The sequence below is a fragment of the Parasteatoda tepidariorum genome, chromosome 7, assembly GCF_043381705.1.
Source record: "Parasteatoda tepidariorum isolate YZ-2023 chromosome 7, CAS_Ptep_4.0, whole genome shotgun sequence".
Taxonomy (NCBI): domain Eukaryota; kingdom Metazoa; phylum Arthropoda; class Arachnida; order Araneae; family Theridiidae; genus Parasteatoda; species Parasteatoda tepidariorum.
In genome coordinates this window covers 67,984,150-67,999,200 of record NC_092210.1, presented here as the reverse complement: position 1 = coordinate 67,999,200, position 15,051 = coordinate 67,984,150, and the positions used below count along the sequence as shown (strand labels likewise).

The 15,051-nt window shown below is 26.5% G+C and overlaps 1 long non-coding RNA gene across 1 annotated transcript; it reads left to right on the top strand.

Annotated features, from left to right (window-relative positions):
* Nucleotides 1–1,919: 1,919 nt before the first annotated feature.
* On the top strand, nucleotides 1,920–14,435 carry LOC122270497 (uncharacterized). The gene is made up of 13 exons (XR_011637317.1): nucleotides 1,920–1,933; nucleotides 3,028–3,048; nucleotides 3,764–3,781; nucleotides 4,559–4,573; nucleotides 6,275–6,319; nucleotides 7,213–7,269; nucleotides 8,653–8,667; nucleotides 8,791–8,805; nucleotides 9,627–9,644; nucleotides 10,435–10,449; nucleotides 10,566–10,583; nucleotides 11,796–11,810; nucleotides 14,405–14,435. It is a non-coding gene; the product is annotated as an uncharacterized lncRNA (long non-coding RNA).
* Nucleotides 14,436–15,051: the final 616 nt, after the last annotated feature.

Here is a 15,051-nt window from a genome sequence, read left to right as displayed (position 1 = left end):
CATCAATCTTAAAAGTCTTAAATTAGAATACAATAAACGTTTGAAAAAAAAATTAATTTAATTTTCTTCAACGAGCTCAGGGAATAGAGATCGAGTTTCAAGCTCGAGTCTTAAAAGTTTTAAATTAGAATACAATAAACGTTTGAAAAAGAAATTAATTTAATTTTCTTCAATGAGCTCAGGGAATAGAGATCGGGTTTCAAGCTCGAGTCTTAAAAGTCTTAAATTAGAATACAATAAACGTTTGGAAAAAAAAATTAATTTAATTTTCTTCAACGAGCTCAGGGAATAGAGATCGAGTTTCAAGCTCGAGTCTTAAAAGTCTTAAATTAGAATACAATAAACGTTTGAAAAAAAAATAATTTAATTTTCTTCAACGAGCTCAGGGAATAGAGCTCGAGTTTCAATGAGTTGAACCGGGTTCAAATCCCAGCAATTACTGGTCGATACGAATTCCGACAAGAGTGCTAACGTAAAATATCCTCAGTTGTAACGTGATCACGGGTTAGAGTCTATTTGCAGTCAGGAAAACCGTGGGAGGTTTTCGTGGTTTTCCCCTCCATGTAATGCAAATGCAAGTTAGTTCCATTAAAAGTGCACCGCGAAGGCAAATTTATCCCAATACTTGTTCCAAGACTTCCTTTGTCCTTGATGTGATGGGGAGAAGCTGGTTTTTTATTGCACTCTCACTATTGGCAAGACTTGGTACTTAAATTAGAACATTAAACATTTTAAATGGCTACTGATGAATCACGAAACTGCCATTACTTGCCCTTAAACTCTAAAGCACCAGAAGGGATTTTTCTGCCAAACCAGTGGTGAACTGGAGGGGATAACCATAGTTGCCAACTGCAACTTAATAAATACTAATATTTTCGATGTCTTACTTTAAATAGTTTTCAAAACTCTGAAAACAAATAATTTAATATAAATTTTTAAACAATAACTCAATACGTTGTTTTAGCATTAGGAATTTATCTTCAAAATTAAATGCATTTTTACCTTTGAAAAATGTATTAAGAACTAATTATGTATTAATATTATATTAATATATAATAATATTATATTAATATGTAATAATATTATATTAATATATATAATTATATAATATTAATATAGATAATTATATTAATATATTAATTATTAAGATTTATTTTAATCGATTGTTTTATTATTATTTTCATTTAGAACTATTTTAATAATTAAAAATGTTGCAACGTGCAATTTTTCTGAACTTTCATTTTTCTATAAACTTTTCATATTAGAAATGTAAACAACATTTGTATACTTTTTCAATAGACATGCCTTAAAATAGTAGAAGGTATATATAAAAAAAAATAAAAAATTACTATTGTATCCAACAAACTTCGTTTTCTTTACACGGCTAGAACTATAGAAATAAATATTTCTGCAATTTTTCTCAGAATTTGGTATATAAAACTATTTTCCTAATGACATAAGGACGATAATGATAAATATTTCAATATTTTTTTCTCTCCGTGTTTTTTTTTCTACATTTGGTTCAAATTTACCTCTCAACAGTTAATATAATAGATTTATTTTTTATTGTCTTATAATTAGTAAATAAAGCAGCAAAAATCAGTATGATTAAATATTGATTCGCCAAGATGTTTGAACTACTAGCTGATATTACTAGCCGATATTTGAACATTCATTTATTATGCGAAAAGAATCGTGATAGAGCATCATGAATGATATAAAACAAAGCGATAAAAACAGCTTGGTTCAATCTTGCTATTACAAATATAAAAAGATAACTATGTCGTTAAAATGTGCTATATATATGTATATATATATATGAAGAAAAAATATTTGCTGAGTTGTATTGAAAGTTACATAAAATATTTCAATTTAAAATTTATTATGTACCTTGTATCTAATTTTAAATTTTAATTTATAGTTCACAGAGTCAGTAAGTACTTTTACTTTTTAATAGTTAAAAAACATTATTATTTGCGTTGAAATATTACGTATTTTTTACTGTTTTAATAGATATTATCCAATTATGTCAGGAAAATTTTAAATTTACTTTTTTAAACTGCTGAACATTATTTTAAGTTCATCGTTATTATTTTGCATATTTTTAATAATGGTGAACTGCAGATTGGATTTTCAGATTCTTAATTAAAACAAGAAAAACAAAAACTTTGTTGAAATGCCGAAATTCTCTTTTTTTTCACCGCTCGAGAAGTATTTTATAGAAACTCTCTGGTTCTATATCTCAAAAATAAACTCACCAACCTCAAGGCATAATAAAATTTTAAAAAACGAATTCTGAAAAATTATCAAACAGCAGCTTTTGATTTAGTAACGCATGCAATGACGACGCATGCGCCCTGTTTAATCTTGAACAAATGCAATTGAAATTTTTTAATCCAATTTTTCAACTTTCATCTAGTTTAAGTATAAAATATTTAGTTAAATAATTTAAGTGCAAGAATTTCTCCTTTAAAAAAACATCATATTATATGAATTTACTTTGGAGAGCACAAACATATATCAATAGAGAATATGAAATCAATGATAGAAAATGACAGAAAAAGAGAATGATAGAAATCAATATAGTAAGCATTGATTTCTATTTCTGGAAGGAAATAAATATACTTATGATTAAAATAAATTGAACGAATCATATATTATTTTAATAACCTTCTGAAATTTCTGTATATTAGTAATAAATACATAGATATTAATACATAATAATTTTTGCCTAATAATAATATTAGATATTATTATTTTGCGCATCAATAAATAATTGTATTTGGCATTCAATTTCATACTACAAGTTATGCTTTTAATGAATTACGATATAGTAGCTATCTTAAAAATATTTCCAGCATATTTGATATTTTTTAAAGAAAAAAATTGGAAATTTTTTTTGACTTACTTATATGCCTAAAGTTATACCATAGGTGTTTTAATTAGTTATTGTCTTGAATAATAAAAATAAATCTATAATATATGTATTTTAAATATTATAACAAATTATTATTTGCTTCATTTTAGCTGGAAAGTTTGTTACTCATGGTAAGTTCACGTTAAACTCTTATTAATCAGCGAGTTTTCTAATTTAAATTGTGTTGTGAAATGCAAAAAAAAATTGCTTTTCAGTTTCTTTGCAAATTAAAAATATGTCGGAATTATAAAAGCTGCTTTAAAGTTAAGAATCCTGTAGTAATGAACTAAAGAATACTTTTATCTGCTCAGAAGCTTAATATAAGCAGGAAAACAACGTAAATGACATAAGTTGTTTTCCTGCATACGTTACAAACATAGTTAACAATGATAAATTATCGTTTTTATACAATGCAAAGGAAGATCATAAATAACAGGAAGAAATTTAAATTAAAAAATAATTGTTTATCTCAGTTTATTATATCATTGGATAATTTAAAAATAGATCTCATAAATTATTTAACAACATTTAAAAAGGTTTTATTTAATAAAATGCATCAGAACATTTTTTTGGCATGAAAAGATTTTCATTGTATGTTTTATGAATGTTAGATGGAATGTTAGATTTTCATGGTATATTTTATCAATGTTAGATGGTATGTTAGATTTTCATGGTATATTTTATGAATGTTAGATGGTATGTTAGATTTTCATGGTATATTTTATGAATGTTAGATGGCATGTTAGATTTTCATGGTATATTTTATGAATGTTAGATGGTACGTTAGATTTTTAGGTTATGCATTTGTAAACTGCACATTATGATCTTAAATGTTCTGATTTTCAGTGCATCATTACAGAATACGTAGTAAGTATAAGTAAAGTTATTCGACAATTAAAATTTCAATTTTCATACTGCTTATTAAGATTATGAAAAAAAAAACAAGTCAAATGAAGTTTAATATAATTATATTGGCTAAATCTGCAGAGGGATTAGTAGCCCTTGCAAACTCAATAGCACCTCATTGCTATATCAAAAAATAAAAATATTAATAAATCAGAAAATTTCCAAAATTGTGTCCCAATCTGGGACAGTACAGAGATAGTTTCAACATATGTTTACTATGTTAGGCTCTAATTGTCATAATTTTTTACCATGGTTAACTAAAAGCATGGCTAGAAAATATTTAAATGCATTAAAGTATTCGCTTAAATTTGTCTGAATATAATAAATACACTTCAGTGATAAACTAACGAACTCAACAAAGGTAAATTTCCAACAATGCTTTGTTTCTTAACTTTTATTTTCTTGTAAACTTCACGTGTGTTTAGAATTATTTCCGATCCAGTTCCTTCTCTTCTTTGTTAGTGATAAGGGTGTGACATAATAGGGAACTAACATGTATTAAATACCTTTTTTCAGAGATATTTTTAATGTCATACAAATTATATATGTTTTTATGATGAATTTATAATTTTGAATTTATTTTTCTTTCAGAGTGAGAAAGGCATTTGGTATTTATTTTGTGTTTATTGAAAGAATCAGTTAAATGGTTTAATTTTCTTTTAAATTTTGTACCCTTATTTAATACAATGGAATACAAAAAGCAGTGTTTTCATAACTTTATTTTAACATTTCCAGCTGGAAATGGTGGACGTAAGTAAAAAAAATTGTAACGTTTATTTCTGCTTAAATCGTATCTCTTGTATTTGTTTTATTTTCAATTTAGTCTTATTTTAAATTGTTTTCTTATTTTTCTGATTTACCCTTCACTTTCAAGAAAGATATTGCAAAAACAAGAGGAATGAAAAACAGAAATTTATTTTAATCTAACATTTCAAATGAGTCATTTCTTATTATAAAAATGAACTATCAAAAACAAAAAATATATCCTTAATATCATCTTTAATGCCACGGACTAAATTACAAAACAATTTACACCGGAAACAAAAAAAATATAAACAAAATTTACAAAACATTTTTGAGGACAGTTATAATCAACGGAATTGGACTTCACAAAGTAAAAAGAAAATTTAGCTTTTTACATGTGAATGAAAAACTGCGATAAAATTATTTTAAATATCATAAAGGTTGTGTAGTAGCTTCACTTGATAAGAAAAGGCGTGAACAGAGACATTAAGGAGGTATTAAAATGTAGTTTTGGGGTCCTATGAAATGAAGGCTTCTATAAGTAGGAGATCTTAAACTCAAGGAAGTCTTCAACTATTATAAAAAGTATGTTAAGAGTTTGAAAATTTAGAGTTTATTATTGTGAAGGAGGGGTAAGATTTTTAATTGGTTTTATTTCAAAAGAATAAGAGATTCAGTTAAGAAAAATTACATTTATATTTTATTTCAATTTTTGTTTGGTATAAAAAAATAAAAGAAACATTATACATTACATTAAAATTATGCAGATGGAATTTCTTCATTTTTGAGAACATACCACGAAATGATTTATCAAATATTTTGTTGTATTGTTTATTAAAAGGGAAAAATCTCATAATACTACATTATATCTACTCAGTTACCTATATTTTTACTTTACCCTTTTTAAGCAATTAGGCAAATAATTTTTAATAGAAACAATTTTTAAGACAATAATTTGTAACTTGGAGGTTCAAAAAGTACGAATGTGTTAAATATTATGCAGAAACAACAAATATTCATGTTAATAGTTCAAAGCATATTTTACGCAACATAGCAAAGGATTTTGGTAACTCAGATATTTAGTCAATCTTCGAAATGCCTTTAATACACTGTTCATCTAAAAACCATAAAACAATATGCGCGCATGCTAATATGAAGAGTTTGTTTGATCTAAAATATAGAAAGTATGTAACTAGCACGTAGCATATGCGACATGATTCGATACTAATGAGTGGCGTTTCTACAGTGCTGCCACCAACAAAATTCTAAACCTCATGTAAATTCAGTCACCTTTAAAAATTATTTGAAAAACTACAAAACAGATTTGATCAGCATAAAGATATACATTGAAAATAAAGACTGTAAATAAATAAATTGGAAACCAGAGATAGCATTATTTTAGTTTCTCTCTCGTTTACTCCTTTCGCCCCTAGCCAAATCCTTACGTGTAAGGTCGTACTTCTTTTTACTACTTACTAAATTGAGAGTACTTAAAAGTTGGCTGAACATTTTTTCCTTGCTCGTGGTGAACTCTATTTTTACACTAATTTTATAATGCTGAGAACATTTTAAAAGATAAAAACAAGATATACAATAATTTGGCAACAGGTGTAGATAGAGTAACAGTTTCTCAGTTAATCAAATTTATAAAATAAGAAATGCATTTTAGTTGTGTGGCTAAAAAATACATTTTTTCTTATTTTTAAGGTGGAGGAGGAGGAGGAGCGGGCCGAGGAGGTCCTGGAAATTCATGTAAATATACATTAAAATAGACTTAGTATTTAGCAAAATTTTAAATTTCAGAACAATAATTATCACTTTTCATACTGAAACAGATAACAGTTTCATAGTTAAAAGTATCAAATGTAATTATAGTTGAATGCTTCAATCATACAATTTTGTATATATAAGATAGGATTGTCTCATTAGATAGGATGTTAGAATAAATATTAGAATAAAGGTAATATTGATTTGGTAAAATTAATGTCTAAATTTATCAAACAATGTGATTGAAATCGCATTAGTATGCTAAATATTTTTCTAAAATCATAATTGTGTTAAAAAATTGCTTTAACAATTGAAACGTTTATGAATTTGATGATCTCTTCTGATCAAGAGAAATTTGCCTAGCGCATATGAAATCAATTCTTTTGAGGAAATTTTAATGACTAGTGTGGAAACATTTTTCGCTTATAGCTAAACCTATATCCTTAGAGTATGAAATGTCAGCTACTGATGAGTCGGGGAAAAAATTGTGATTAGGATTGTGAATGATGTTCATGATATATATATGAAAAAAATTAAAACAATTCATGTCTCTAATTTATTTAGTTGATTGTGCTGAATCATTTGTAGTGAGTTCTTACAATAGACCTAAAGTGAAGCATTCCCGCAATTCAAAAATTAAAAAAAAATTCAACAAATTCAATCTGAAAAAATACCTAAAATAAAGACATATTCCTGCCATTATAGACTACTCAATGTAGGTCTCTGAAGAGATCAATAATTTCAAATTAGCTTTTTTTTAATATTTTTGTAATTAAACTAGCATTTATATGTGTACATACAGTGCTAAATGTGTGTTATTGTCTGCTAATTGCAAAAAAAAATCGAACAATCATGTTTATTTTGTTTTACTTTTGCAGCTAAAGGAGGCAAAGGGGGCAAAGGAGGCAAAGGAGGAAAAACTGGAAAATGCCAAAGTAAGTAATTATGAAACAGTCTTTACAAATATTTTAATAAATATATTACATACAAAGGAATAAAAAAAACTACAACACATATTTTTCTTATAATCAAACATTTTCGACATCAACAAAAGCTAATGATGAATTAAAATAATTTATGAAATTATATTATGCTGATTTAGATTAGAATTAAACTTAGTTGCAATTCACACAAGATAAATACATTTATTATTGAAAATTATATTTGATTCTTTGGTTCTCTTAACTACAAAAACTGACATATCAGGATGTGGTAACAAAATAATTTTATTAAAGTTGCATAGATCATTTTTAACTTCAATTTTACAATAATTTTAAAAATATGTGTAAAAGACATAGTTAATATTTAAATCAAACTTTTTAAGTTATGAAATACTCTATAAACAATGTGGCCCAACATACAGTTTTCGAATAATAATTTTCATATCAATGCGAATTGTTTTTAAATAAATCAAATCGGAACATTTAAAAATGAAATTTCTGTCGATAATATGTTTGCTTAGTTGAAATGGGGAAATTCGTATTATTTAGGGAAAAGAGAACAAAAAATCTTTCTTGTCTAAAATCACGGCAGACTCAAAAAATGTTTTTACATGTGTATTTGCAGCTAAAGGAGGCAAAGGAGGCAAACGTGGCAAAGGAGGAAAAACTGGAATCACCAATATAAAAAAATAATAATTGATGAAAAAGATAAATGGCCTAGCATTTCTTTCGTTACATAGTGAAAAGTTTATCAGAGCTTTAAAAGTAAAATAGAAGCTAAACATATAAAGAAAATTTCACACATATTGTTCTTATAATCAAACATTTTCGACATCAACAAAAGCTAATGATGAATTAAAATAATTTATGAAATTATATTATGCTGATTTAGATTAGAATTAAACTTAGTTGCAATTCACACAAGATAAATACATTTATTATTGAAAATTATATTTGATTCTTTGGTTCTCTTAACTACAAAAACTGACATATCAGGATGTGGTAACAAAATAATTTTATTAAAGTTGCATAGATCATTTTTAACTTCAATTTTACAATTATTTTAAAAATATGTGTACAATAAATACTTTAAAATAATGTAGAGAAAAATAATAATTCCTGCGTGTTAAAGGTGGGTTTTTAGAGCCTTTCTAAACAGAAAAATTTTTTCAAAAAATTGAAATGAATAAGAGAAAAAATAATTTTAGAACTGAAACACAATTAATAAATTTGGTCTATTAGCATAACAGTTTGTATTGACATATTTTATTATTAAACAAGTATGAAAAAGCAACAATTATGAACAATTATCTATGCATTTATGCAATTACTTGTACTTATAATAAATTTCTGATACGAATTTTATTTATAATTTAGAGGGTGTAGTCACAGGTGAGTGTGTAATGTACTTTTCATGAAATTATTTTACAAATTTTTATATATATTTATATTTTCTGATTTATATATGATTAAAATAGTGCAATATGTAATTATGTAAATCATAATGCATTACAGGAACCGCTGACAAGGGTAAGTATGTGATTCATGTAATCTAAATCAAGAATTTTATGAAGAAAAAAAAACCATACTATTTTCTTTTATTTGATTGATTTATTTGATAGGGAACAATATGTTTTTAATAATTTCAAAAAAACTGATTGAACTCCTTAGAATATTTAATTATTTGTTCAAAAATACGAAATTTTAAAGAGTCCTTCTGATCCTGTTGATAATTTTGTGCAGTGTGTGTGTTAATTATTTCAAATTCCCCTGCTTGCTAAAATCAATGACCTGGATAAATATATTCCTACGATTCACCAATATGACGCAAAAAATGATTTACTTTTTAGTACATAATCTTTTATTTTATGTTAAAAGTAAATTTAAAAACTAAAAAATTCTAAAAAATATAAAAATAAGTTAAAACTTTTTCAAAACTGCAGCTAGTAGAAACATTTTTTCATTATATTTTGTTTTAAAAAAAATTTTTCAGAGTTTCTTCATCAAATTTAGGAGCATAATGAAAAATTACAAAAAAATTGTAAGATATAATTGCAGTAAAATATGTTAATAAAAGATACAATTTTTTAAAATTACTTAAAAAAAATTTAATGAAAAAATTTTTCTAAAAAAAAAATGAACAGAAGACTAAGAAAATGTTTGCTGATTACCTTCTTAGTGCAAAGTAAGCTATCTAGAAAATGATTTGATTTAATAATTATAATATGACTATAGTTGAAAAACCTCAAAAGATAAATAGCTATTGATATAAGTACAATTTTTATTAAATTGAGAGCTTTTTTTTAACAATAACTTTAATACTTAGTTTTTATGTTATTTTCCTTTTGCAGTCAATACAGGAGTACAGGGTAAGTTCGTTGTTTGAAAGATATTATATAGATATTAAGTTAAATCACTTTATAACACTCATACAGTAATAGAACTTTTTATTAACCTTCTTTTCAGCTTGGTTAAATGTATTTTTTTCATATCTAAGTCCACATTTTTAGCATTGCATTTATGAAAAAAAAAATTGCAATAATAATTAATATAAGTCAGTTTTTTTTAGCAGTAAAGGCAATTATTGCTTATGAATAAAAAATGCAATACGTATCCGCATTTGCTTGACTTTAGTACGCTAAAACGAAATTCTTATTCAGAAATTTTATAATTGTGATTGATTATATATAAATATTGAATAATCTGTCAAGAAGTTAAAGCTTAAAATTTTAAAGTGATTTTACTTTAGACTGAAACAAAATTTAATATTGAATACAAGAAAAAGCTCAATTGCTTCAAAACTTTTAGAAGTTTCCAAATGTCTAAGATATAGTGAATCAATACATAACTTTACTTTTCAAGCTTCGCAAAATAAATTTATTTTTTCATCTATTGTTTTTTCTCCGTAAAATATTTTTTAGAATACAAGAAATTTGCTATCATTTGACAAAATCTTTTTTAACTAATACGAAAAGCATAATTCAAGCTTTTCTTAAAATATAGACATCATTTAGGGTGAATATATAATTTGGTATAATGAAACACTTTTAACTCAAAAACACATCAATCATGCACTGAGACATAAGGTTAATTATTTTTTAGCTCTTACACTGCTACATATAAATAAATTTCTATAACATTTAAATTTTTGAATTACAGGCTTAACATCGGGAAGTAAGTATTATAATAACCTTTTTATGTACTAAAATTAGAGAGCTTAATATTATGAGCTTAATATATAAGTCTTAAATGCTATGAATTAATAATTGTTTTTTTTTTTTCATTTGCAGTTGCTAATGCTTTTGGAGGTGTGTATAACTTAATCCTAATTATCACTGAAATTTTATAATTGTTTTTGAGTGTATAAGTTATAACTATGCGATATATTGTATTGCAAAGTTTAAGTTTGAGAAAAATACACTTTTCTTTTGTTTCTGCAATTTATTAATAAATAAATTCTTAGAAAGATATAGTTTTTATATAAATTTATGCCGGGAAAAGAACATAATATGGATAATATGGATAAAAATAAATATTTAAAACATAAAGAATGTGCATGCTTTATATTGTTTGATATCTACAACAACAAGTTTTACAATGATTTAAGTTATAGTAAGAGCAATTAATTGATATAGCGTGGTTCCGTAGTTGTGCTTCATTCGTGTAATTGTTTTGCAATCTCTTCAAATTCCCCCTATATATTACTAAGACCATTAGGTATTAATTACTTCCTTTTATACATCATGATCCTTGCTAATTATGAATTCATCATGCATAGAAAATATGGAATTCTCAAAATTCTTTCCTTTAGTTTGTTAGATATTATTTATTATTATTATTAGTAGTAGTATTGGTTTATTATAAAATAGTGCTCTCAATTTTTCATAAAAATAAACTGGTATTTGTTTCAGAAAACCTGTGACCCCCTTAATATCAGCTTTATTTTATAATAGCAACTATTTGAAACAAACCATTCGATTTCATTTGCATCAATGTAAAAGAGCAGGGAAAGAAAATGAAAAGAAAAAAAAAGCTAATTATGTGACCTTTCTTATCTGCTCATTCGTTTCAATTATGGAGGAGTTTATAGTAGTAGTAGTAGTTAATTTACGTCGCACTAGAGCTGCACAATGGGCTATTGGTGACGGTCTGGGACCTGAGGATGATCCGAAGACAAGCCATCAAATTTTGATCCTCTGCAGAGGGGATGGCACCCCTGCTTCGGTAGCCCAGTGACCTGCGCGCGAAGTCGAGCACTTTACGGTAGAACTGTTTAACGAGGACCAATACCGCACACCCTCGGTCCCTACGCAGACTGATCCAAGTGGTCACCCACCCGCACACTGACCGCAGCCAGTGGTGCTTGACCTCGGTGATCTGCTGGGAACAGTGTCTTAACGATCAGTCCATTGCGGGACGGAGGAGTTTATAGTTATCTCTTTCATTATTATAAGTCTGTTTCTTAATTAATTTATATATATACTTTTTATAAATTACATTTTTATGTTAATTTATTCTAGCTAAAAAGAAGAAGCGTGAGTATTTCATGAATTATATTTACAATTCCTAAATTAATTATTTTATATTGAGGAATCATTACGCAATTGAAGTTGTTTAAAATATTTAATTTTAAACCAGTTGCATAACCTTCAAAATATTTGTCTTAGCTCATGTAAATAATGGGAGTGAAAATTTAGCACTTACGTTATCAGAAAAAATAAAATTACAAATCACCGTTTTTGTAAATATCACATTATAGTATAATCTAATTTTTCTGATTGCATGGTTTCGTAATGTAACTGACGCTTTTGTAAATCTGTAACTACAGTCAATTCGCTATAACTCGAAGTACGATAACTCGAATATTACTATAACTCGATTTTTTTATGAGGTCCCGACCCTTTTATCTTCAATTTCATGTTAATTATTCTCGATTACTCGAATTTTACTCCCTTTAACTCGATTTTTTTGGATCTTTTGAAGCAAGAAAAAAAAAACTAGAAGCTGATATCTTGTCCCTTCCTTTGTAACACACACACAATGTCTTTCGCACTCTTCATGGAGAAGCTAAAGCTGTCCCTCTTGAAGTATGTGAACAGTGGTTAAATGAAACGTTACCAAATTTACTTCAAGGATACAGTTAAAATGATGTTTTCAATATTGATGAAATGGGTTTATTTTTTAAATGTCTTCCAAATAAGACTATGATGTTTAAGGATGAAAACTGCTCAGGGGGTAAAATGAGCAAGGAACGTTTGACTGTCCTAGTTGGAGGAAATGCGTCTGGGACAGAGAAATTGCCCTTACTTGTTATCGGAAAATACCGAAATCCCCGATGTTTCAAGAATGTAAAAACGTATCCTTTGGATTACAAGTCTAACAAAAAGTTTTGGATGACATCAGTTTTATTTGAAGACTATGTAAGAAAATTGGATCGGAAATTCTTCGCTAAAAAAAGAAAAGTGATACTCTTTATGGATAAATGCACAGCGCATAGTGATCTACCTAATTTGAAAGCAGTAAACTTGCAGTTTCTCCCGCCAAACACAACAGCAAAGTTGCAGCCGATGGACCAGGGTATCATAAAGTGCTTCAAACAGTCTTATTGTAAATGGCTTGTCAGAAAAATGAACTTAAATATTGTAAGCATTTAGAAGATTTGTGATTAATAAGCATTAATTAAATAATCCGACAATATTTTGAAACTCCAAAACCGAAATTAACGGTAAGTCGAACTTCCGATATGTCGAAGGTTTTCGTCAGTCCTATCAGATTCGAGTTATCGCGAATTCACTGTATATTTAACCTTCACCTTAAATTTAACCTTAACCTTAATTAAAACCTTAATTAAAACCTTAGTGTGAAACAAAAGCTATGTTCCTTTGCCAAAGACAGAGTAAAAAATTGAGTGCATATTTAGGAACATTAATGTTTCTAAGAAAGTACCATTAGATTTTATATGTTTTTGTTTAAATTCCTTCCTATGTCCTTCCTATGCGTTTAATTAAACTGCTGGCGCAGATTTCAGTTGAACAAAATCTTATTCAGCAGAATAATAGTGAAATATTTTATTGTAAATACGCAAGTTAATTTTTCTTCTTAAATATGGAATTAGTAAAATATAAACTTGTGTTCTTTTATCAATTGATAAATTACTACTATCTAATGATTAAATTATTTTCAATTTTTCTTAATTATTTGAAATCTTCTTAAGATTAAAGGGGAGAAAAACGAGATCAAGTACTATTGTTTTTAAGATAAATTCATGACCAATAGGCTGCGTCAGACAGTGTGATACCTTAATATGCAAATTTAACCCTTTTCTTGCTACATTTAATCTTTAAATGAAATCCTCGTTGCATTCATAGCCAGGGCTCTTTATTTGTGCTATTGTTTTCTTAAAATATTAGAGCAATAATTTGGGGAATGAATGAGTTTTCATTTGAAACTAATGACATAGTAATTGTTTTAAAAAGTTGGAAAATATGCGTATAAAAATATTTAAAGTATTTGAAATGTATACCACAGGTAAGTTAAAATAAGTTATATCTTGCATACATGGTAGACACAATCCTTATCCTATGTACCTTTAATGTTTGTAAATAATAAATAAAAAAGGGACTCACATTAAGGGTCAAAAACTAATTTTAAGTTTCTTTTTGAAGCACTAATAAATACTAGATACATTTCCTTGTAGCAGGCGAAGGGTTCAAAGTATAAATAAGACAATAAAACATCTCAGTTTAAATAAGATGTCATTTTAAAGGCAGTACTGAACTTTAGAACAGCGCATTTCAACACTTTTTACAAATTAAGCACAGTGATTTTATAGTCAGCTTTAAATTGAGCACAAATGCTTGTTACGACTCAGGAAAATTTTGTTTTTGACTTAATTTTTATATATGTACTATTAAAATAAGTTCACTTTGTATTACAATTCCTCATTTTTCAGCTTTTGCACCGAGCTTCAAATGTATTTTCAGTAAAAAAAAACTACTATTTAATTGCGTAATTTCATATTTTTCTTAATATTAAAGCTTAGTGTTTAAAATTATTGACCTGTTTTATGTTGCAAAATGCTTTTACAATAAATTATTGTAGATTATCAACAAATTTACATGTTTTTCAGCCGGCCTTCTTGGTAAGAAAACATTAACTACAGAGTTATTATGTATTATTTAATGTTATAAGTTATATAACTGGTTTTGTATCCCTGTTTACATACATTCTTCCTCAAGCAAAAAAAAATCACAGTAGACAGAATATATAATTTAAATCTAAAACACTTAATGTTTCATTTTTTTAATTGCGTTTATTTATTTTTGTATTTAAAAAAATACGCATGGTTTAAATAATGCTTATCGCACAATAACACTTATTTGAATAATACATATACACATTCGTATATTAGCAGATTTATGATATTTAAAATGTTATTTAATTTGGTTCATTATCTAGTCTTAATTTCATAAAACAAAAATTTGAATGTTTCATTTTCTTTTATACCAAAAAATTTTATGTTTAAATTAAAAATTCAAAGTCATCAACTAGAGACATAGAAAGTTTTTATAAAATTCAAAGAGCTAGCTAATAGAAAAATAACTAATTTGTCATGTCAAGGTTTATCTTTTCTTTTTCTAAATGAAGTCGAATAAATGAATTAACGAAATAACAATATTAATTAGTAGTTAAAATATTTTAATCTTATGTAAGTAACATTAAAATAAGGCGAAACTGTGTCACAACATGCATAGCATATTATAATAACGACATTTA